This window comes from Lepus europaeus, chromosome 17 (genome assembly GCF_033115175.1).
Source record: "Lepus europaeus isolate LE1 chromosome 17, mLepTim1.pri, whole genome shotgun sequence".
Lineage (NCBI taxonomy): Eukaryota > Metazoa > Chordata > Mammalia > Lagomorpha > Leporidae > Lepus > Lepus europaeus.
In genome coordinates this window covers 82,561,504-82,586,935 of record NC_084843.1, presented here as the reverse complement: position 1 = coordinate 82,586,935, position 25,432 = coordinate 82,561,504, and positions in this window count along the sequence as shown.

Below are 25,432 nucleotides of genomic sequence, written 5' to 3'. Positions count from 1 at the left end.
AGGAAGGGAGGGGCTGGTGACCATGAGCACAGGGAGCCCAGGGCCAGGCAGGGGCCCTTGCTGCCAGTGGGGGGCTCCAGGCCTGTCAGAGGTCCACCGTCCTGGGCGTGTGGCAGCACCCCCACAGTGGTTGGGGGGTTGCTGTCTTGAGCAGGGCCAGGCTGCCCAGGGTGAGGGAGCAGTGTCCCCACATCAGCTCTCCCCAAGAAGTCACCCTGGAACTGACCGAGTCCAGGTGGCCTGCCTGAGAGGTGCTCAGAGCTGTGAGTGCACCTGGGGCTCCAGACACATGGGACCACCCCCCGCCAGGGAACCCCCCTACCCACCATCCTCCCATGTGCACTGGCAGCCTGAGGTGCTGGCTCCACACCTACCCCTCCTCTGTCAGCCCAGACCATGGCCATCTCCCCACCATTCTGCTCCTTTTTTGCTCCAGGTTCTGGCACAATAAGGAGGCAGGACCCCCTATCCCTGAGCTAAGGTGGGCTGCTGAGTCATTTCAGGAAGGCCTGAGAAGGTTCCATCCCTCTAGGTTACTGGAGCCCACCCTCCGGCCATGGAGCCTCTCTCCCTGACATCAGTGGGAACAGCCTCCAAGTCTGACCCCACACCAGGCCCCACTCCTCCCAGTACAGACCTGGGGGTAGGGCTCTCAGCTGCACCCTCCCCATGGTCTGTACTGTGGGAGCCCGCAGGCAGGTTCAGAGCCGCAGAGGCGACACCGCTGGCCATCCCTCAGACTACGTCTTAAGAAGCCTTGAGCCTGGGCCCTGAGACCCAGGCACCTGCTGGACAACTGCCCAGCTGCTAGGCTGGTGCCCCAACCTTGTGGACACAGCTTTGGAGTGGCAATGTCCAGGCTGTGTTGCCTGGGATCTTGGGGACCCTCAAGCCACCCCCTCTACTTAACAGAAACAGAGGCCTGGGAGTAAGAGTGCCCAGTGCTTGCCCCATGTCCAGCGCTGTCCCTGACTGCAGTCCTGAGTCACAGGGTCATTCAGCTCTGGCCAAATGCTGACCAGTGCCTTCCTGTGACCACAGCTGGGCTCAAGGTGGGGGCCTGGGGACAGGTGTGGCACCTCATGTTGGGGTTTCTGACCCCAGTCCCTGCCCTGGGGTGGGGTGGGGTGCGGAGGACTCACTGCAGGAACCCAAGCCTGTCTGGGACAAGGCAGCCGCCCTCATCGTCCTCTTCTTCAGGCTCCAACAATGCTGCTCCTCAGCGTCCCTGCAGCCAAGAGGGGACCCGGATGAGAAGTCACTGAGGCAGCTGAGCCGCCGCCCCGCTCTGTGTCCCCAGGCAGGCGGGGTCTGGCTCTCACAGGCACAGTCCTTGAGGCAGGGCCCCACCTCCTCCCCCAGCGCCCTGGCCTTTACCTGCTCATATTTCTTGATGATGGCTGCTCGCTCCTGGGCCCTCTGGGACCTCAGGGCGTTCATATCCAATCTGTAAGACACACACGCTCATGTGAGCCAGCACAGGGGAACACACAGGAACTGCTGCCCTGAGGGCTGTCCCCCTGTTCAGAGCGGGGACAGTCACACAGCCAGGCGAGTGGGCACTTGGTGGCTGCGTCCCAGGAGGATGACTCGTCCAGAGCACAGGGACTAGGGACGGTTGGGGAAGGACAGTCTCCACCTTGCCTCCCTGCCCTCGGAAATGATGCTCATCCCCCAGCCTGGCATCCACGTCTTCTCCAGGGAGCCCAAGTCTCCCTAGCCTGCTCTCAGCCCCCGCATCTCTGGGCCTCTCAGAGCCGGCCTCCCTGCCGCACCTGATACCAGCTGACCCAACACCTAGTCTTGACCCTTGTCTGACACAGACTCACACCAAGGCCCATTCAACACTGGTGCCCAGCAGAGCAGGAGGAATGAGATGACTGCATACACCCTCTGCACACAGGGGTACCATGAGAGCTCAGCCATATCACTCATGGAACTCTGCGTGGGAGACCAGTGCCACCCACCTGGGCGCGACCTTCCCCAAGAGCCAGTCCCACTTACCTCCGTCTTGAATCCATTGGATTCTGTCAAATGTGCCTCCTGCCTATGCTACCAACACCTGGTCAGTTGGGCAGTAGATGCACTACTGGCCACTGGTCGCCTCCCAGCCCAGAGTGCGCATCCTCAGTGGCTGTGACATCACAGAAGCCTGCCAGCCAATCCCAAGGGGCTCTGCTGTGGCAGGGGTCAGGGTGCTCAGCCCTGGCTTCATTAAAGGTCACCAGAAGTGGGGCCTGTGTGCTCCCCAGGGCCCAGGTGAAGAGGGCAGGGCTCTGGCAGAACTGCCCCGGAACCAGGGGTGCCAGGGCCCTCTGCCACCTGCTGTAATGGTCCCAAGTCCCAGGCAACCTGCACCTGCTGCCCCTCCTTTCTTCCCCTGCCATTTTATTACAGCCCAACTGTGAAGGCCTCTTTATTTGAACACAAGGTGGCACAGGGAGCCCCATCATGGCCTGTCCATCTTCCTGAGGTCCCACACTCCGTGGTTGTGTTGGACCTCTCAGTTGCAGAGATGCCCACTTGCTCGGGAGGACGCCCAAAGATCCAGACTCCAGACCAGTTGATGCAAAAAGCACGAGTTTTTTATTGAACGTTTGCGCAAACGAACCCCACCTCAGTTAGTGAGGAGCCCTGAGCGGCAGTTTCACACAGGTTATATAGGCAACGAATTAGCATATTCCTAATGCGCATGCGTAGGATTGGTCAGTTCAGAGGGACCATTAGCATATGGGAGAATGCTGGCGAAGAATGCTGGTGGAGAGTGCTGGTGGAAAATGCAGAGGTGGCACGGGATTGGCTGGTTCGGAGGGACAATTAGCATACCGGAGAATGCCGAGGGAGAGTGCTGAGGTGTTACAGGATTGGCCGGTCGCAGTGACATCATAAGTGCGTGCCTAGAGACTCTCCAAAGGGGAGGGGCAGCTCTACTCTGGGCACGCCCAGAGGTTTCCCGGAGGGGAGGGGCAGTTCTGCTCTGGGCGTGCCTAGAGATTCTCTGAAGGGGATTGACTTTTCCTTCTCAGAGAACGTCCTGCCCGCTAGACTCTGAGGAACATCTAACCTCTTAAGAAGCCCCTGATATTTGCCCAGGGCTTGTTTCTTGTCCCTCTCTCCCATAAGGGTCCTTCAGTTGCCCCTGCTGTGACCTGAGCTGAGACTCCCAGGGCTGCAGCCTCCTGTCCTACCACAGCCCCCACCCCAGCACTGCCAGCCTCTGCTGACCCCTCCTGCTCTGCTCCTGCCCCCCCCCACAGGAGTTTTAGGAGGTGGACACAGGGGTCCTCCGGGGATGGAGGGGAGGGGAGCGGCCCGCTGAGCAGCAGCTGCATAGGACCTCAAGACAGCATGGCCCAGACTGTCCAGAGCGGGAACCAGGGCCCTGTCCTGACACTGACCAGGGGTTCAGACAGATCACTGTGACTCCTCCGGACAAGCACCTCATCCGCATGCTGGTAACTCTAGGCTAGTGCTGGCAGTAAGGGCAGAGACAGCACATGTGGGGCCAGAGCAGCCACAGGCCCACAGCTCCCAGCACTGCTGATGGCCAGGACGCCCAGCCCTGGGAGACCCAGGGGTCACTGTGAGCAGCAGCTCAGCCCTTCCAGCACCTGGCCGGTCATGCTCAGTGCTGGCTCTGCAGAGGCCAGGAGGCCCCTGTGGTCTGGCTCAGCTGGATGGGCTCTGGCTCAGGCTGCATTCCATGTACTCACTATGCTATCTGCATGGTGAAAGGGAAGCTGCCTTTCACTGTGCAGTACTCGTGTTCCTCTGTGTGACGTGAGCACACGTGGATACCCAGCATGTGTCTGCTCCAAGGCTCTCCCTGGGGCTGGAGGCTCCACATCTGAAGCACACAGATGCTTTTTATTTATTTATTTTATTTATTTGACTGATACAGTCAAGCAGAGAGAGAGAGAGAGAGAGAGAGAGAAAGGTCTTCCTTCATTGGTTCACCCCCCAATGGCAGCTATGTCTGGAACTATGCTGATCTGAAGGCAGGAGCCAGGTGGTTACTCTTTGTCTCCCATGCAGGTGCAGCGGCCCAAGCCCTTGGGTCATCCTCCATTGCCTACCTGGGCCACAGCAGAGAGCTAGACTGGAAGAGGAGCAGCCAGGACTAGAACCCAGGGCTCATATGGGATGCCAGCACCACAGGCAGAGGATTAAGGAAGTGAACCATGGCACCAGCCACACAAATGCTAATTTTGGTCTTTGTCATTGACACTTCCTAGCATGCTGGCTATACTAAGTAGCACCAGGTGTCCTGCAATTTTCCCAGCCTGCCTCCCTGGGCTGTTTCTTAGTGAGGATGGGGGAATACCAAGGGCCCAGCACCATGGGGCAGCTCCCCCACATGAGGGGCACACAGGTCATGTGAGGTGTGGGTGGCCTGGCAGGCCTGGAATCCACCCAACTTCGTGCACACCTGTGCCCCTCTGTGCAGCATGCATGGGTGAGGCTGAGTGGACGAGTGCTGATGGGCTCAGGAGGTGCCCAGGATCAAGCCCTGCTCTGTGTCCAAGGCTGCCAGCTGCACAGTGCCTGCCAGCTTGGCCCAGGGAAGGGGGAAGCCAGGAGGGAGGGGCGCCCTCACTGCTGGGACATGGCTTCTGGACTGCAGGGTCAGGTGGTGGCCACAGCGTCGGTCCTCTCCACATCGGCCCTCTGCTCTGGCCCTGGAGGGGAATGAGGAAGAACAGAAGATGCACCTGTCCCTGGAGCCCCTCCCTGCCCTTGCTGAGACCCCAGCACAGGCCTCTCCTGACCATTCCACCATGGCTGTGGCAGTGACAACTCAGGACCACCCACAGCCTGGGCTCAGCCACGTGGTCCTTCAGGGATAAGGAGGATCCCCCTGCTTGTCAGCTCTAGGGGAGCCAAGGGCTTCCCAGCACCGGCTCCTCCTGGGCACAGTGACTCAGCCCTCACCTAGCACCTCCTTAGTCCTGGGTCCCACATGAACACCCAGGCTGCCATCGTGGTGCTACAGTCTGTCCTTGCCCCTCCAAGGCCTTTCTTGGCCTTGGTCCTCTTACCTTGCACACGCAGAAGGAACACCATGCCCAGGGTCCCCATCCCCACCCATCTACTGTTGGACTGTCCACTCTGGACGTACCACCAGCCCCTCATCTGCTAGGGAGCTTCCTGTGTCCATGAGCCCACCCCAGTGTCCCTGTCACACCTGAGCTGACCCACCTTGAGTCATCACTGGTTTATGCATCTAGAACTTTCTACCCAGATGGGAGGGCAGGGAGGCCTCCCAGGAATGCCCTGAAAAGTCCCAGTCATCACAGCTTCCTTTCTCTCCTTCACTCATTGCCCTCCCCACAGGCAGCCATCACTTCCTGTGCTGATGTCCAGGATGGCCTCAGTTCTGGGGCAGGGGTGTGGTCTGAAGTCTCTGCACACTGGGCAGAGCCGGCACATGGTAAGGTCGGAATCAATAAGCAGCCGGGAACTCTGCCACTCCCAACAGTCTGGGGACGAGATGTGTGGTCTCTGGCCATGAAGACACTGAGGTTAACACACAGGCATCCCACACCGTGAGCTCCACAGGTATCAAGGGCATGGGATGAGATAGCAGGGTCAGAAGCGTTGGTGGGCCCACAACAAGGACCTCTGAGACCCACGCCTCCTGACAGTCGGTGTTAGGAGAGTGGGTGTGGACTGCTCACCCATTTTGGAGAGCAGTGCCCCCTATGTTCTATTGGAAGAAGATCTGGCCACCTGGATACCACATGGATGCCCTGAGCCTGGCCAACCACTGAGGGACTTGGGACAGCGGCATCCAATCAGAGCTGGGCTCCTCTGTCCCCATCTACCTTCCCCTCCTTGGACATCAGCTCCTCATATTGACAGCCCTTCCTATGTGCTGGAGGTGTCCTGGAGGCCCAGGATGCACAGAGCCATGACAGCCTCGTGCCAGGGCCTGGGAACTCTGACCCCCTGGTGCCCATGCTGCCTGCCCTGGGCCAGGATGCCTGGGATCCTCTCCTGAGCTCTCTGCTGGCACAGAAATGCCCAGGGGTCCTCATAATGATCTGGCCATTCTGCACAGTGGTCTGCTCTGGTAGTGCCACAGTCTCAGCTGCTGGCACATTCCGTACCTGGGGCCACCATTTAGCTGCCCGTGCCCAGGACCAGCTGCTGAGGCCGAACCATCTGTGGGGCTCCAGTGTCACCTCCTGCTTTGGGACCAAGACCTCCTCCTCCATCAGGTCTTCCCTGAGCCTTCTGGTCAAGTGATGGTGACCAGCAAGCTCTGGAGTCAGGTGTTTGGGGAGGGCAATCCTATGTCTGTATGTGCATATTTCTGTACTTACGTGTGCATGTATATACATACCTATTTATTTATTTATTATTTCAAGAAAAAAATTTCAATACCAGCATTCTTGGAATACATTTTTAAAAATACAATATGCAACTGTTTAATATACATTACAAATTCCTTAATTTTAGAAATTTGCAACTGTCTAAAAGCCAAAGAATCCCACCTTCCAGTATTAACATGAATCAATTTCTTCTATTATACCAAATTAAAATTGAGCCATATTTGAACATTGAGAATGAGATTAAAAATACCACCATTATAAAGTCCATGTAGAATATGTCAACAGTGACCCCAGATGCTACCTTTATGTATTAGATGTTGTTTGTGGGACACATGATTTGTCCTATATAAAACACGATCCATATGTTCAATGCAGGGCTAGACTCTGGAGGGCAGACCTGTGTTCAGAAGAGAACTTTGTAGAGCACAGGTATTTCTGGTCCTTGTACAAGTGGGGACATAAGTGTCTGAATATGTAGATGACATAGATTTCTTCACATGTAAGTCAAAAATAATCCCACACAGCATGTTTGCAAGGAAGAAGAGAATGAAATGAATGGGTACCAAAATGTTTTCAAAGACTGAGTTCAGTTCTTTATAAAAGTCTGTTAACAGTGTATGTTATGTATATAGTATCCAATTTTAAATGCACTCTAGTAGTTGGCCTTGATGAAGTGTTTTATTTATAGCTATGTCTTCCCTTTTTATTTTTTACTTTTTATTAAAGAAAGATTTAATTATGTATTTGACATTCAGAGTTACACACAGAGAGGCGGAGAAGCAGAGAGAGAGAGAGAGAGGTCTTCCATCTGCTGGCCCACTCCCCAATAGGCCGCAGCAGCCAGAGCTGAGCAGATACAAAGCCAGGAGCCAGGAGCCTCCCAGGGCCTCTGGAGTGGGTGCAGAGGCCCTAGGATTTGGGCCACCTTGTGCTGCCTTCCCGGGCCCTAGCAGAGCGCGGCATCGGAAGTGGAGCAGCCGGGACTCACACGGGCCGCATATGGGAGGCCGGCCCTGCAGGCGGGGGCTTTACCCACTACCCCACAGCCCGGCCCCTCCCCGAAGCCATTCCCCTTGGGATCCCGCCTGGGAAAGCAGAGGAGACGGCCCCAGGACTTAGGCCTCTGACCTCACCCTGGAGGACTGGATAAAAGCCCTGATTCTGCTTCTGCCTGGCCCAGCCCTGGCCTTTGTAGCCCCCTGGGGGGACCCAGACGGACCCCCTCTCAGAGAGAAAGAGCGCTGGGGACCCTCCTGCACTGCTCCTCTGCCCCGCGGCTGCCATGGCCAGCGCTGGGCCAGGCAGAAGCCAGGCGGCAGGAGCTCCATTCGGGACTCGCACGAGGGAGGGAGGCCGGGTCCCAGGGCCCTGGGCCCTCAGCGGCTGCCTCCCTGGTTCACAGCACCTACATCGACCAGGTGTCAAACGGATCCTTAGAGGGTGCTCCATCCACGGCAAGAGAATACACACTCTTCTCAGACCCACACAGCACGTCCACTCTGACCACGTTCGTGGGTGTAGAGCAGACCTCAATCATAAGAAGAGGCAGCACACGACCTAAGATCTCAGATCACACACTATGGTACCCACAGATGTCCAGACATCTCTTTCGTTAACAGGTCAGCAGTTAGACAATCAGTAAGGATGTCCTGGGAGAGCAGCAGAAGAGGACCCAAGTCCTTGGGCCCCTGCAGCTGCATGGGAGACCTGGAAGATGCTCCTGGCTCCTGGCTTCAGATCAGCACAGCATGGCCACAATGGCTCGAGCTGCACTCGATCTGATGCCATGAGCCAGGAGCTTCTTCTGAGTCTCCAATGTGGATGCTAGGGCCCAAACCTTGGGCCATCTTCTACTGCTTTCCCAGGCCATAGCAGAGAGCTGGATCAAAAGGGGAGCAGCTGGGACTAGAACGGGCACCCATATGGGATACCGGCATTTCAGGCCAGGGCTTTTAACCCGCTGTGCCACAGCCCCGACCCCAAAAGTGTTTTCTAAATGGCAGTGGAGTCTCATTAATTGCTGATGATTTTGGGATTTCATTACAGATGCTATTTGTTCATTACTGAGATTTCAGCGTCTTCCATTGCAATTGTGTATTTCCTTATCTCTTTAGCCATGTCGCATTGGATTTTGCTGCCTTTATTTGGAGGGCATGGCAGTGGTCTGTTCTAGCTTGACCACCTCACCTGCTGTCACATTGTGCACCTCGGGCCACCATTTACCTGCCCCTGGCCTGGACCAGCTGCGGCTGGCACCCTCTGTGGGGCTTCAGTTTCACCTCCAGCGTTGGGAGTGAGACTTTCCCTCCATTAGTTCTTCCCTGAGTCTCGACTGGACCTCTGGGTCAATTGAGGGTAACCATAAAAACTCTGGGTCATGTGTTTTGGGTGTGTGTATGTAATTCTGTGTGTCTGTATGTGTGTGGTTATGTGATTTTTACTCATTAATTAGTAGGCAGAACAGAGAGTGCGAGCTGGAGATCTGCTGTCCAGTGGCTCTTTCCTCAAATGGCTGCCGTTGCCAGCGCTGGCCCAGACAGAAGCCAGGAGCCAGGGACTCCATCCAGGTCTCCCATGAGGGTGGCTGTGGTCCAAGTACTTGGGCCATCACCTGCTTCCTGCGTGGTTCACCAGTATGGAGCATTGGGGCCGGAAGTGTCGCTGGCATGTTGCATGCATTATCTTTGTGAGAGTCTCCATTCTTTCAGGTCTTTGTCGAGGGCTCATTCCCAGTACACGGTAGCCTCTGGCTGCATTCTTGATGCCATTGGAGTAGCTGTGCCATGTGCATTGAAGTCCAGATACTCTGTGACTGACTGTGCACTGGAATGCTGACCACAGCACCTGACCCCCCCGCCCTACCTCCCATTCTTCTTTTGGAGGTGCACCTGGAGCTGCAGGGGCTGTGTTCATCTCTGGTGCTGCTTTCTAAGGCATGGGTGCTGCTGTGTTTCCCCATCAGCACTGTGTGAGTCCTGATGCTTCCTGTCTATAAGAGCTGGCCCTGGCTGTCCATGGCCTTTCCACCCTTCCAGTGAGTTGTCATGGAAGCCACTGGTAGTTGTCACACAGCCACTGTGTGAGTGCATGCTTTATTATTTTTAAAAATGTATTGATTTAGTTCACAGAGTTACACAGATAGAAGAAGGGGGGGGAGAGAGAGAGAGAGAGAGAGAGAGAGAGAGAGAGAGAGGTCTTCCATCTGTTGGTTCACTCCCCAGTTGGCTGCAAGGGCCTGAGCTGCGCTGATAGAAGCCAGGAGCCTCCTCTGGGACTCCCATGAGGGTGCAGGTTTCCAAGGATTGGGCCATCTTCTACTGCTTTCCCAGGCCACAGCAGAGAGCTGGATCGGAAGTGAGGCAGTTGGTCCTTGAACCAGCATCCATATGGGATGCTGGCACTGCAGGTGGTGGCTTTACCTGTTAGCCATTTCGCCGTACCCAGGTGTAATTTAGATGCAGTGACGTGCACAGATCTGAAGTATGGTTGGATGAGTTGATAAATGTGTGCAGCCATGGAACCCACTCTTGCGCAGATCCTAGCTATGCCCAGAGCCCCTAACGTGGCAGCTCCTTAATTGTGCTGTTGTAGAATTGGGCCTATGTGTGACCAGGGACCTCCTTCATTTGGGTCACCCTCCTATTCTCTTCATCATTGGGAGCGTCCTGGGGGTCATAATGTTTCCTTGCTGTTTGGAATGCTTGCTCTTCCTAGCCTTGGAGGGTGCTAAGTTGTACCATTAAGCACAATGTTTCTCCAAGTTTCAGAATTTTGATGGCCCCAGAACATCTCCTCTGTCCATTTCCATTCCATTGAGGTGCTTCAAAAAGTCCTGGAAGCATTAGCTAATTAGAATATAATTTTATTTTTGTGCAATACAACTTCGTAATCTCCAAATTATTTCTCCATTGTGCCTGTCTTGAACATTTTGAAGTGTGTGTAGAAGACTCAGGTTTGTGGTTGATCCTGTGCCTGGACTGGACACTGCCTGCCTAGCCCATGCAGGAGGTTAACCTGACTGCTGGCAGGTGGAAGGAGCCCCAGGCACATTTCCCCCAGCCCCGCCATCTGTTGCAGAGCCTTGTGATTGCCAGTCACTGAGCACTCCCCTTTATAGCCGAACACCCACAGGGCATGAGTAGAACCTTGTTGGCCCATCAGGAAGGCTACCTAGGTTATGTGACCTTCAAGCTAAATGGAGGAGTGCAGTGGTGCCAATATCAGCTTTATCATAGAATTAATGTTGTCCTGAGTTAGCTATGCCCCCTCTGCCTGCCCTTTAAAAGTTTATGCTTGGTCGTTTACATGGCCACATTCACCAAACTTGTCTCTGGTGATTCTTGTCGAAGAACGCAGTTGTCCCACCATCCCAGCAGTGCAGGCCTCCCAGGACGAGTCCACACAGATTGAATTCCTGGTTTCTGGATTCCCCCTGGTCCTACCTCATTGGTTTGGAGCCTCTGGGTAGTGAAGTAGCAGTGTGGAGGCCTTTCTGTCTCTCTGATTTCTGCCTTTGAAATAAATCAGTACAAATGAACAGAAATAGTGTTGCACTTGGAATGTCACTTGGAATGTGTGGGTATTTTAGTTGCTCTATATTCTCCCCAGGATTTTGGTATCATTTTCCTCCTTGTCAGTATTAACCATTGTAACAGGTTGTTGTATCTCACTGTTACAGGAATTCAGGTTTCCCTACTGAGGAATACTGTGGAGCATCTCTTTAGGTTTTTATTTGCTGTTTGAATGTCTGTGTTTGTGTATTGTCTGCTTAATATTTCTTCCCTTTTATTTTGCTGTTTGGTTTGTTAGTGTTGCATCCTGAGTGTCTTTATGTTTCCGGATTCAATTCCTTTATCTAAAGTATCTGATGTGCAAATATTTTCTCCCAGTCTGTAATTTTCCTGTCAGTCAGTGGAGTTGTTTTTCAGCACTGTTTCCGGTTGCAGAGAACAGAGTAGACAGCACAGAGAGTCCTCTTGTATCATCCCCAAGTTTCAGTGTGTCCCCCGTCAAATTAACATCTTGCTTGAGTGTGACATATTGGTTCAATTGCTGACCCACTGTGGAGATACAACAGTGTTATTAGGTAATGTCTATAGGTTACATTATTGTTCACTCTGTGTTGTACATTCTGTGGGTTCTGACAAATCCATGCCATCCTGGGTCCATGATTACAGTGACACACAGAGTATTTCAGTGTCCTGTAAATCCACTGGGCTCCACCCATTCACCCTTCTCCCTTACTCCTGTCAACTTCTGGTCTATGAACTGTGTCTGTATTCTCTGACTTTTCCAGAAGGCAATATACTTAACAACATGCAATATAGAACTGTTTTTTTTATTATTGGCAGAAAAAAGACAAAGAAATAGATGTGGAAGTAGAGATCTAGATAGTGTTCTCATCTGGTTCTCTCCCTGCAGTCCCACCACAACTAGAGCAGGCTGAAGCCAATAGTGGGAGCCAGAAGTAGAATCCAGGTGTCCTCCAAGGTGGCAGGAACTCAGTCATTTGAGCCATCACCAGTGCCCCCCAGGGCCTGCATGAGCAGGAACCGGAAGTCAGGAGCCTGAGTCGGTGTCAGACCCCATGCTGCAATCTGGGATGCAGGCATCCGGACTGGTGAGTCCCCTGCCAGGCTGACCACCTGCCCCTTGTCTTCTATCTACACACTGAGAGAGATCAAGTTCATTCCTTCACTGGGTCAGTCTTCCATTGCCTGGAGTGTCTGGAATTTGGGTCAAAGCTGAGAAGTAGGAGCTCACTCCAGCTCTCCCATTGGGTGGCAGAAATGCATTCACTTGAGCAATCACTGCTGCCTCCCAGGATCTGTACTGTCAGGAATTAGGAGTCAAGGGTGGAGCCAGGTTTTCAAGCCAGGCACTTCCATGTGGGACCGGCTGTCTTATCCAGCCGGTTAACCAAATGCCCAGTGCAATACCCACCCTACACAGTAGGTGGTGGCGCTGTAGTGTCAGGTCTTACTTTTGGTTTGCCTGCAGTATGATAGATTTCTGCATCCTTTGCCCTATGTTTGACATTCATTCACTTTGCTGACATCCACAGAAGAACATGCTGACACTCTGGTTAGGATTAGAGTAAACCCGTAGGTCAGTTTTGAAGAAATGAGAACGTCACAGAGTGATTTCACATTGTCATGGTTCACTGTTTCTGTTGTTCTGTGAATTTTAAGGATTTTCTTGTTTATTTGCAAGGCAGAGTTATAGAGAGAGGTTGATCGTCAATCTGCTGGTTCATGTCCCAAATGGTCACAATAGTCAGGACTGGTCCAGGCCAAATCTATGAGGCCAAACTCCATCCTGGTCTCCCTCATGAATGGCAGTGACCCAAGAGCTTGAGCCAACTTCTGCTGCTTTCCGAGGCACGTTTGAAGGGAGGTGAATTAAAAGCGGAGCAGCTGGGATCGAATCCAGTACTCATAGGGAGGTGCCGGCATCACGGGTGCTGGCTTAAGCCACTTAACCCAGTGTACCAGATCCCGACATTGTTCATTGTTGTGAATATGGAAAATTGACTTTATATTTGATTATTTTTGAAAGATTGATTTGTTTATTTGAAAGGCAGATTTACAGAGAGGGAAGGAGGGAGGGACGGAGAGAGAGAGGTGTCTTCCATCTTTTGGGTCACTCCCCAAATGGTGGCAATGGTAGGATCTGGGCAGGTTCGAAGTCAGGAGCCAAGAGCTTCTTCCGGGTCTCCCACATGGGTGCAGGGGCCCAAGGTCTGGGGCCATCTTCTATTGTTTCCCAGCCCATAGCAGAGAGCTTGATTAGAAGTGGAGCAGCTGGGACTCAAACCAGTTCTTTTATGGGAAGCCGGCACTGAAGGCATGACTTTACCTGGTACGCCACAGAGCTGGCCCTACAATTGACTTTTTCCTCCTAGCCTGGTATCCTGCCACCTTCTTAGAATAGCACATGAATTCCAAGAGTTTCTTTGCCTTTCCCCTCCCTCCATTCCTTCCTTTTCTGATTCTTACAGATTTATAGTGTATGATACCATTTCACCAGTGAACGAAGCTCATTCTGTTTCTCCTCCCCAGTTCCTACAGCTTTCATTTTCTGTTCTTCTCAGATTGCGTTAGGTAGAGTGTCCAGCAGGTGGTGCTGAATCAGTGGTGAGAGATGACATTCTTGCCTTGTTCTGATTTTAGAAAGTATAATGTAAAATTTACATTTTATAGACATTCCCTATCAGATTGAGAAAGTTCCACGCTATTCCTAGTTAGCTCATGGTTGTGTCATGAGAGAATGTTGGATGTTGTCTGATGTTGTCTCAGCCCACCACGTGATGATGGTATTCTTTAGCTTGTTGATGTGATGTACTTTACTGACAGGTACTTGACATGTTGATGTAGCCTTGCAGACCTGGAATAAGCTCTGCTGGTTGTGCTGTAGGAATCTTTTCAAAGGGTATTGGCCTCCACTTGTAAATATTTTAGTGAGGACAATTCCATGCATGTTTATGAGAGATACTGGTCTGGAGGTTTTGTGTGTGTGTGTGTGTGTTTTTACCTTGTTTTAACATTAGGGTATTTCTTGTATCATAGAATGAGTATTCCTTTGCTATTTCCTAAACACTTCATGGAGAATTAGCCTTTTTAAAAAATGACTGATGGAGAGGAAGTATGTTGGTGTAGTGTTAACAGCACTTGGATGTCCGCATCCCATGTTTGAATGCCTTGGTTTGATTTCGGATCTGCTCCCAATCCAGCTTCCTGGTAATGTGCACCCTGGGAGGCGTGAGTGATGGCTCAAGTCATTGGATCCCTGCCATCTACATGGGAGACCTGGATTGGGTTCTTGGTTCCTAGCTTCAGCCTGGCCCAGCCTTGGCTGTTGTGGATATCTGGGGAGGGAACACATGACAGCTTCATTCTCTCTCCCAGTCTCTTTTGGCTTTTAGGTACATAATGTATCAAAATAAACACTTAAAAATGTGGTATAGTTCACTAGGAAACCCATTTAGGCTTTGGCTTCTTCACTGCTAGCCTTTGATAAAATGTATTTAATAGTTATGGGACATGCACATTTTCTAGTTCTCCTTGTGTGAATTTTGTTTGGTACATTGTATGTTGTTTCTTTTCATTTATTTTGTAAAATTTTTGTTCACATTATTGTTCTGTTGTGTTTTTTTTTTGTCCATTAGGTCAGTAATGATGTCACCTCTTTCATTTATAGGATTGATAATTTATACTTGTTTTTTCCTTTTTTCTTGGTTAGGCCTGACAAGAAGTTCATGAATTTGGTTGATGTTTCCAAGGATTCAGATTTTAGGGATGGTAGTTTTCTCTACATTGTATTTCTTTTCACTTCCATTGATTTCTACATCTAACTTACTTTACTTATTTTAAATTCATTTTCTTCCTCTGATTTTCTGAGATGAAAGCCAAGCTTATTGATCTTGATTGTTCTCTAAAAGATGTATTCAGTAGTATAATTTGCAAAATATAATTTCACCATCATTTAACTTGAAATATTTTTCTTTTTCTCTTGAGACTTACTCATTAAACATGCATTATATAGAGGTTTTTGCTTAATCTCTAAGTATTTGGGATTTTCCAGTTTGTTGTCAGTGACTTCTCATTTGGATCCCGTTATGACCTGAGAGCTTATTTCCTGTCACTCCTATTCTTTCTTAGGCATTGACGTTGCTTTACAGGCACGAAGGTGGTGAGTGGGAATGTTCTGTGTGGGCCTGAGCAGAGTGTGGATTCTGCTGCTGTTGGAGGGAGCATCCTCTCCATGCCCAGTAGATGCACAGTTGATTGATGGTGCATTTTTATTCAACTGTATCCATACTGCTCTTGTAACTGCTGATCTGTTAATTTCCGCAGGTCTTTCATGCTTTTCTTCTTTTTAGATTTATTTTATTTATTTGAAAGACAGAGTTACAGAGAGAGGTAGAGACAGAGAGAGAGGTCTTCCATCTGCTGGTTCACTCCCCAGATGGTCACCACAGCCGGAGCTGCGCCAATCTGAAGCCAGGAGCCAGGAGCTTATTCTGGGTCTGCCACGCTGGTGGCAGGGGCCCAAGGACTTGGGCCATCTTCTACTGATTTCCCAGGCCAAGCAGGGAGCTGGATCGGAAGTGCAGCAGCCTGGACTAGAACCGGCACCCATTTAACCACAGGCCAGGGTATTACCCACTGCGCCACAGCGCTGGCCCCTCAAACTTAATTTCACTTCCTTTTTTATTTTGAGAAACTTAAATAACTTTAAAGAAGCACCCCAAAATGGCACTTCTTTTGAGAGCACTTAGAAATAACTGGAGCTTATGTGATGTCAGAGTATCCTGCTACATATAGGGGATCCAGAAGACTCCACTCGGAGACTTGGAAGTCTTAGAAGAGTTTGGTAAAGTAGCAGAATTTAAAATCAACACACAAAAATCAACAACCTTTGTATATACAAAAAACGCCATGGCTGAGAAAGAACTTCTAAGATAGGGGGCCGGCGCCATGGCTCACTTGGTTAATCCTCCACCTGCGGCACCAGCATCTCATGTGGGTGCCAGGTTCTAGTCCCGGTTGCTCCTCTTCCAGTCCAGCTCTCTGCTGTGGCCCAGGAGGGCAGTGGAGGATGGCCCAAGTGTTTGGGCCCCTGCACCTGCATGGCAGACCAGGAAGAGGCATCTGGCTCCTGGCTTCGGATCGGCATAGCGCCGGCCATAGCGGCCGTTTGGGGAGTGAACCAACGGAAGGAAGACCTTTGTCTCTATAACTCTACCTGTCAAATAAAAAAAAAAAAAAGAACTTCTAAGATTGATCCCATTCATAGCTTCAAAAGTCTTGGAATAAATCTAACCAAGGATGACAAGGATCTCTATGATGAGAATGTCTGTGTTTTTTTTTTTTTAAGATTTATTTTATTTATTTGAAAGAGTTACAGAGAGAGGTAGAGATAGTGAGAAAGAGAGAGATCTTCTGTCCACTGGTTCACGCCCCAAATGGCAACAATGACCAGAGCTGAGTCGATCCAAAGCCAGAAGCTTCTTCCAGGTCTCCCACATGGGTGCAGGTGCCCAAGGAATTCTGCCAATTTTGCTGCTTTCCCAGGTGCATTAACAGGGAGCAGGATTGAGAGTGGAGCAGCTGGGAGACCAACTGGAACCCACATGGATGCCAGCACTGTAGGCCTGGACTTGAACCCGCCGAGCCACTGTGCAGGCCCCGAGTCTTCCTTTTTTAATTGGCATGCTCAGGCTATTTACATGCAGTGTAGTTATCGATGTATTTCCATTTAACATGTTATTACCTGGTTTTCTGTAGCAGCCCATGATGTGAGTATGCTCCCCCAACACACAGCAGGCCAGTCGTTGGCACTGGGGTGGTGTAGGTGATTATTTGTAGTGCACAGAGTAAAAAGGCAGCTGTTGCTTGATTATCAGACTCCCGTAGAGATTAAGGGTGGTGAGTCTTGTAGATTAAAGTTGAAGTTGAACAGTAAAGGCCCAGCTCATGCAGGCCTCTCTGGTTTGTCTGCAGTGCTCGTGGCATCTTGGCTGGTCAGCAATAAGATAGCCAGTGTTGTAGTGGAATGAGAAGGCCATGTGAAGGTGGCCACTGGCAAGCGAGCATCAGTTAGTCAGGAATGGCTTTGAAACCCACCTGGCTCTGGAAACTGCCTGGCGACAGGCTGTGATTGGATGGCTCTGGAAACTGCCTGGCAACAGGCTGTGATTGGTTGGGGTATAGACCGCCCCTTGACCAGATTGGCTGGTCTTGGCTATATAAGCTGTTGTATCAACTGTAATAAACGAGTCTGCGGGCTGCTCGCCTCAAGCCTGCTCTCACTGGACTCCCGGGGTCTGTGTGTTGACTCCGCGCCTCTTGCCCCCACCACGCTGCTCCTCTCAGAAACGAACCCACTGCAACATTGTAGAGAATTCAACGGCAACATCTGGCGCGCCAACGTGACTGAGAAAGAGACAGCGTGTCGGACTCGGCGAGGTCCCCCCTGGATTTCGGCAAGTAGGCCCCTCGGTGTTTGGTGTGCTGTTCGGTTCTGTGAGGGTGAGCACAGAACCCCCTCCTACGCCCCTTTCCTTGTCCTTGTCCTCGGTCTAAGTGACCCCAGGTTAGCACACACCGCCCTGAAGTGTACGTCACTTCTCGGCTCCTCCTTTTACTTTCGGTTCGCCCGGCGAATTCACATAAGGGACTGATCATCCCAGAATTCGGAACCAAGTCATCTTCCCTCATTCGAGAGAGGTGACGCTCCGGAGACACCGTGTGGGCATACGGCCTTGACCTAACGAATCAAGGAAGTCCCCCACTAAGCACAGGACATACGTACGATCTGATACACCACTATCTGTTTGTCTAGCATAGGGAAACCTCCCACAAAATGCCATCCACAGTTGAGGTGCTAGGAATTTGCTTTGTTACGGTAGCAGTGCTATACGTGTCTTTCCTCTGGCTAGAGTTGGCGTACCGTGCCGCTCTTAAGCGCTCAGACATGGGAAAGATACCCCCCTCTCAGAATCCTGTGCAGATTATCAAAGATCGTGAATCTGAGAGTGATAGGAGCCTGACACTCCAGGTCCCTGTCTCACAGACAATGGTTGATGACTTAGGGAGAGAGAGCTCCGACAGTGAAAAAAACAAGGTAGCGAACAAGGTAGCAACGCCTAGTCAGCCACCCCCCACATACCCATGGGATGAACTAAGAGGACCTCTACACAATAACTCATGCGAGGTCATCCCATCCGCACCCAGTGAGGATCCCCACATTAGTGGCAGTCCTTGGGCACCCCAAGCTCTTAGGGCAGCAGCTGGACCCTGTCCCACCTGCACATTTGCTGTTAATACAGGAGCGGATGCAGAATTCAGGCCCTGGATTCCAACGCCCATAAATGACCTTACTATGCTAAGAAAGGCTTCTCAAGAGTCAGGTCCTGACTCTCCCTACTTTGAACAGGTGCTCAAACAATGGGCAGCAAACCTCCAAACTCATTTTGACTGGGTTGCACTGCTCAAGGCATGTTTGTCAAGACCACAGTTTTTACAGTGGAAAGCCTCCTATCAGGAAGAGGCTGAAACTGTGGCGAGGAATAATGCTGCCTATGGAATAGCAGTAACCTTTGATATGCTTACAAGCCGTGGCACCTACATATATCCTCAAGAACAGGCCCGCATTGGAGTAGTTGCCTATTTTGATCAGGTCAGAGATTTGGCACTTAAAGCCTTAAAAAATATAAATCCTCCTGATTATAGTCAGCTCTTTAGAAACCTAGTTCAAGGCCCAAGCGAATGGTTCCCCGATTTCCTTGCCAGAGTCTTGGAGGCAGTAGAGAAAAGATTACTGCCTGGCCCTGATCAAGACAATTTGGTCAAACAATTAGCTTGGGAAGGTGCTACCAAAGAGGCAAAAGCAGCAATTGCCCCAGTCCGTAATGAAGACATTTCTAAATGGATAATAGCCACAAAAGAGGTAAACCCTGCTGATACTCCCATACAAGCCCTGACTGCGGCCATTAACAAATTGAGCACAAAGAAGTCTAATAACCCTCCAGTTTGTTGGGGATGCCAGGAAATAGGACACCTACGGCGAAACTGCCCAAACGCTGCAAAATGGGGCAAGCCCAAAACACTGTGTCCCAGTGTTTCATTGGGCAAAAGATTGCAAGACCAAACCTTTAAACTCCCAGTGGGGCGGCCCTCAGCCCAGCAAGTAAGAGGGAGTCCCACTACCATTAACTGGTCGATGCCCATCTTCAATCTGAGACCAAAATTGACCCTATACTTAGATGATATTGCCTTTGTAGGTTTAATTGATACGGGAGCAGATGTTACTGTTTTAAAAGCTAGGGATGCAAGAAAAATACAACATTGGAAGACAGCACCCGGACCTGACCTCCAAGGTGTTGGAGGATTAAAATTGGCTGATCAAGTCATCACGCCCGTAACTTGGCGAGATGACAATGGAGATACAGGAACCATCTTTCCACTAATTGCTGAGGTTTCCATGACCTTATGGGGGAGAGATGTGCTCTCACAAATGCAAGCGGTCCTTACTACGGATCACAAATCTCCACAAGCCAGCAGCTTTAATGGAGAACCTACAAGTAAGATTCACCCCCAATTCTAGGGGCCACTGCTCACCTCATACAAAAGCCAAGCCCAATCCCCATTGAATGGGAAAAAACAGGAAACATCTGGGTAGAGCAGTGGCCAATATTACAACCCAAACTTAGCATCCTTAAAGAATTGGTACAGGAACAATTGGAAAAGGGACACATAGAACCCTCCACTAGCCCTCATAACACGCCCATTTTTGTGATACCAAAGAAACAGGGAAAATATAGGCTTCTACAGGATTTGAGAGCTATTAACAAAAATATAAAAAAGATGGGAACATTCCAGGCTGGCATTCCCCATCCAGGGGCCATTCCTAATGGATATCACATAGTTACCATTGATATCAAAGATTGCTTCTTTTCCATCCCCATTGCAGAGCAGGATAAGGCTTACTTTGCCTTTACAGTATGGGAGCCCAATTTCCAGCTCCCTGCAAAAAGATTCCAGTGGACAGTACTCCCACAAGGCATGAAAAATAGCCCTGCCATTTGCCAAAGATACGTTTCTCATGCGACCAGTACACTTAAAGATCAGTGCTTGGTCATACATTATATGGATGATATCTTACTTGCTCACAAGAATGCAGCAATTCTGAATGCCTGTCTAAGTGAGACAGTAAGAAATTTACAATTCCTGGGTTTGTCTATTGCCACAGAAAAAGTACAACATTTTCCTCCCTTTCAATTCTTGGGTTATCAAATCTCCTCCCATATATCTCCACTGGGCCCAAACCTGAAAGTCAAGCATAAATACTCACTTAATGAACTTCAGCAACTATGTGGCCAAATCAATTGGCTGAAGCCCTTCCTTCCCCTAACACCTGCAGAACTTAGACCGCTATACGATTTCTTAACTAAAGGAAACAGCCCTTCCTCAAAAATCACATTGACACCAGCAGCCAAATCCACTACAGAAAAGATTAACATCCAGTTGTCAAATTTAAAAACCTGTAGATATGACCCTCAGGTGCCTCTATTTGCCATAGCCATATCTACCTTCAAGGCCCCCTCAGGAGTTATTTGGCAACGACATGGACCACTTTTTTGGGTGCACATAGCCTGGAGCGATTGTTGTAAAATAGTAAACAAAGTAGATGCCATCCTTATGATGGGACTTAAATTAAGATATTATACCAATAAGATATTTAACGCAGAGCCAGACATAATGGTCCTACCACTATCACAATTGGAACTGTCAACATTGATGCAGAACAGCACGCTCTTTCAAACTTTAATGATAAATTTTCCAGGACAGATTGACAATCACCTGCCAGCAGACAGGCTACTCCAGACACTAAAAACCTTAGAGATAGACTATCCAAAACATGCTTTCCCTGCTAATCAACCTATACCCATGGCACCATGTGCGTTTACGGATGCCAACAAGTCACTCTTTGGAATAGTGATCAAATCTTTAACTGAAAAAGATAAGATCCATGTAGAACCCCATGGGGGATCAGTACAGTTGGGAGAAATAAGAGCAATAGTCAAGGTTCTACTCTTTAGCCAAGATGGACCAGTAAATATATTTTCGGACAGCAAATACTCAGTACAGGTAGCAAAGACGATCCCTTTTGCAATCTTTAACCCGACCAGTAAACCAATTGACCAGATGTTCACAACACTTAAAGAGCTAACTGAGAACAGAAAATACCCATGGTATATCTCACACGTAAGATCACATACTGGGTTACCTGGCTTTGTTTTCCAAGGCAACAGAAAGGTTGATCGTCTTATCTCCTGCAACATGGCTTCCATTGGACACTTAGAACAAGCCCGTATTTTACACCAAAAATTTCATATGTCAGAAAGCAACATAAAATTGCTTTTCCCAGAGCTAACAATGAGCCAATGCAAACACCTAGTGCACTCTTGCAAGAATTGTGCACCCCTCGCCCCATTAGGCCCACTGCAACAAGCAGGAGTGAACCCACGAGGCCTTGCTCCTAATAAACTATGGCAAGTGGACATCACCCACATTAATTCCTTTGGTAAACTTAAGTTTGTTCATGTGGTGGTAGATACTTATTCAAAGGCTGTATTTGCAACTGCCCAATCCAGAGAAAAGGCTAGTAATGCGATAAAGGCAGTTAAATCAGCCATGCTGGTCCTTGGTGTCCCCTGGACCATAAAGACTGATAACGGGCCAGCGTATACATCACAGGAATTTACTTCCTTCCTGAAATCTTGGAACATACAGTCTGCTACAGGTATCCCATACAACCCACAGGGACAGGCAATTATTGAAAGAACTCATAGGACGATTAAAGATCTCTTACAAAGGCAAAAAAATAATCATATACCCTCAGACCCACAGCTTGCTTTGACTGAGGTCCTTTTCACTATCAATTTTCTTACTTTTGATTCCCAAGGGATCAGCCCAGCTTATAAACACTGGGGATCCTTTCCATCCCAGACCCCAGCCCCTATGGTTAGATGGAAAGACCCCCTGACAGGAGAATGGAAAGGACCACACCCCCTGCTAACCAAAGGTCGAGGATATGCTTGTGTCTTTCCAGAGAATGCGGAACAGCCCATTTGGGTACCAGCCAGAAACATCAAGCCTGCAACTGACAGCCAACCAGAACCAGCTGAACAAGACCGAGAATCCGCCTTGTTAGCAGATGCACCTGCCCTATCATCCTACCCTGAGAAACTGCCCAAAGCCACATCTGTTACCATTGTGTACCCCACTAGCTCTGGTCAGCCACTCAAATGGCCCACAGCCTGTGTGTGGTCATGCCATTCCTGATAACCGTTATTCCTCATTCCTACCCCTATCTGAGCAAGCAATCCTGTGGTCTCTCGATTTGAGCGCTGGTTAGTCAATGACGGGTAAGATCCCCTGGGGGACAACCTAAGACAGGCACAGCTGTGTACGGAGACCACATGGAAACGGGGTCAACAATGGTATGGCCAAGAATCATGCCTCCCGTTGCTCAAAAATAAATGAAAAGGGGGAAATGTAGTGGAATGAGAAGGCCATGTGAAGGTGGCCACTGGCAAGCGAGCGTCAGTTAGTCAGGAATGGCTTTGAAACCCACCTGGCTCTGGAAACTGCCTGGCGACAGGCTGTGATTGGATGGCTCTGGAAACTGCCTGGCAACAGGCTGTGATTGGTTGGGGTATAGACCGCCCCTTGACCAGATTGGCTGGTCTTGGCTATATAAGCTGTTGTATCAACTGTAATAAACGAGTCTGCGGGCTGCTCGCCTCAAGCCTGCTCTCACTGGACTCCCGGGGTCTGTGTGTTGACTCCGCGCCTCTTGCCCCCACCACGCTGCTCTTCTCAGAAACGAACCCACTGCAACATTGTAGAGAAATCAACGGCAACACAGTGTGTTCTGAGGAGCTGGGATGGCAAAGTGGGCTTCTGTGTGTCTGGCTCTGTGAGGGGGTGGCTATTGCAAAGCTCACTCAGGACCTGGGCTTCCTGAGGAGCATCTCAGTGGGATCCAGCAGGAAGATGTTAACTTAGAGAGTCTGGTTGAATTGGGGATTTTGTGATGTGGGCTCTTGGGCCAGTCTGGCCTGTGCTGCTCTCAGAATTTAATGAGGTCATGTTCACTAAGGAGTTGACGTCTACATCAAGGTGAAGACAGAAAGTGCAAGCTAAGGGGAGAGACTGTGGCCTGCTTGAGTCTCCATCAGAGGCATTAGGAACCAGGACTCAGATTCAGTGATCGTTGTTCTAGTTTTGTTCCTACATTCCTGCTGTCGGCGTTATTTTGTGTCACTTGGACATTTTTTCGTACCCCGTTTTACATATCCCCGCTGAGTGTACCTTCTTCTTTCAAAAAATTTTTTCATTTCTTTTTCCAGAAATTTCTTAGCTGTGTCACATTCTAATTAGAATCATTGTTTCTATCCATTTCACATGACCTATGGAACTCTTAGCACCATGTAAATCCATTTGCTCTGCTCCTTGATGCTGTCATTGTCCTACTTTTCTGTGTTAGGCATGGGAACCCCAGAAGACAGTGTCATCTCTGCGCTTCATCTTTCTGGAGACGTGGCTGTCAGGGACTTCTGTGACCTCCGTGTTCCAGGTCAGTGTCAATGTGGATGCCTAGAGGAAAACGCATTGGGGCCCAGAAGCCGATTCCCCTGAGGGACCGGGTGATCACCTGCCTGCCCATCCTCCTTTGGGCGCCTCTGACAGCTTGGCTGCCAGAGGTGACCGTGTGTGAGTTTCCGAGTCTCTGCTTCCAGGGCGTGTCCCTCATGGGGCGGATTCCTCCCCAGGGAATGTGTGTGCAGCCTCTGTGTTTGAGGTGGTTTTCACCAAGGCCTTTGTACCTAGCACCACGTGTGGTGGTTCTTCCAGCAGCCGGCTGCTTCTGATTGGTGCTCCATGGAAGCCATCTGGCCCAGCTGTTCTCAGGTCCATGGTCGGCTGCTACCTCTGCCTGAGCCTCGGGCTCTGGGCTGAAGCAGTGTGCAAAGTGGAAAATCTCGTGGACTTGTTTCTCTGATCCAGCATAGAGGCCTTTTAAGGTGAGTGAGGAAGACTTCTAGTTTCTTTTGTGATTCTTCCCTGTCAGTCTGTGCCATGCCATTCTTTGCATATTGCTCTTTTATTCTGCAGCTGTGTGGGCATGCTGGGAGTTCTACTACTGCTGTGGCTTGCTTAGCATTTTTCTGAATGTGAGCTCATGCTAGGGGAGAACAGGGGTGAATCTGCCTCTCTGCCAGGATGGTTGCTTTTCATTTCCTTTTTTGTCTGCAGTGGCACTGCTGAAGACCATTGTTTCATTTCTAATGTTTTTTAAAGATTGATTAATTTGAAAGGCAGAGTTAAGACAGACAGAGTTCTTCTATGCACTGGTTCATTCCAAATGGTCACGGTGGCTACTGGATGGTCAAAGCCAGGAGCTTCATGGAGGTCTCACACATAGGGCAGGTCCCTAAGTACTTGGGCCATCCTCTGCTGTTTCCCAGGCACAGTAGCAGGGAGCCAGGTCAGAAGTGGAACACTTGGACTCAAACCCTTGCCCACCTGGTATGCAGCCGCCACAAGCTGCAGCTTTACCTCCTATGCCACACATACAGGCCCTGGGACTAAGTTTTGATATTGGGAAATGTGAATCTTCTGACAGTATCTTTCATTTTCAAAGCTGCTTTGCTCCTACTGGGTTCCTTACCTCTCTGTATGAATTTTAGCATCTGTACATCAAGTTTGAAGAAAGGGCACTAGAGTTTGGAAGGAATTGTGTGGTTTGTGTAGGGAATTTGAGGAATATTGTTATAGTAACAGCACTACATTTTCCAGGCTACCCACACAAGATGTCTTCTGTTTAGGCACTTGGTGGATTGCAATGATGTTTTGCAGATTTTGTTTCCCATTTTGCAGTTCTTTTGAAAATTTCATTCCCAGATTTTGAGTTTGATAACAGTCCAATGAATTCTTTTTCGCAGTGGTCACAACATTTCCTTACGGATGGTTTCTGATGTGATGGGAGATGGCTGCCCTCAGAGAGCTGTAGTAGTGATACTCACGGAGGCAGCACTCAGAGAAATCCCGAGTGTCACTGAGCGTGACGGCTTCTGCCGAGGGACCTCAGGACTTGCTGCAGGACAGCTCCCCTGAGCTTGCGCCCTGGTAGGTTGTACACTGACATCAGAGAACATCGGGTTTCTGGTGGAAAAGCAACCAAATGTCAGCTTACCCTTGGCTTTTGGAAAAATGAAGACACAGAAGGACGATAGGCCGGGTATATCGTGGACTGCTCGTGTATGGCTGGCAGGAGGAAATCAGTGTGCTCCAGGCTGCCCTTGCATTCTCCTAGGCAAGGCCAAGGGCAAGGCCAAGGGCAAGGGCAGCCTCAGTCTGCAGTCAGAAGCTGCATCAGCCAGGTCACCTGAGGATGGCTGGGTTTCTTTTTTCCCATAGACACCTGCATCCACAAGGAAGTCTGGTTCTGTCACTTGTTTAACCTGCTTTATTCATTCCCGCTCCTGATTGATGGAATTGAGTGGGAATAAACTGCTGCTTATG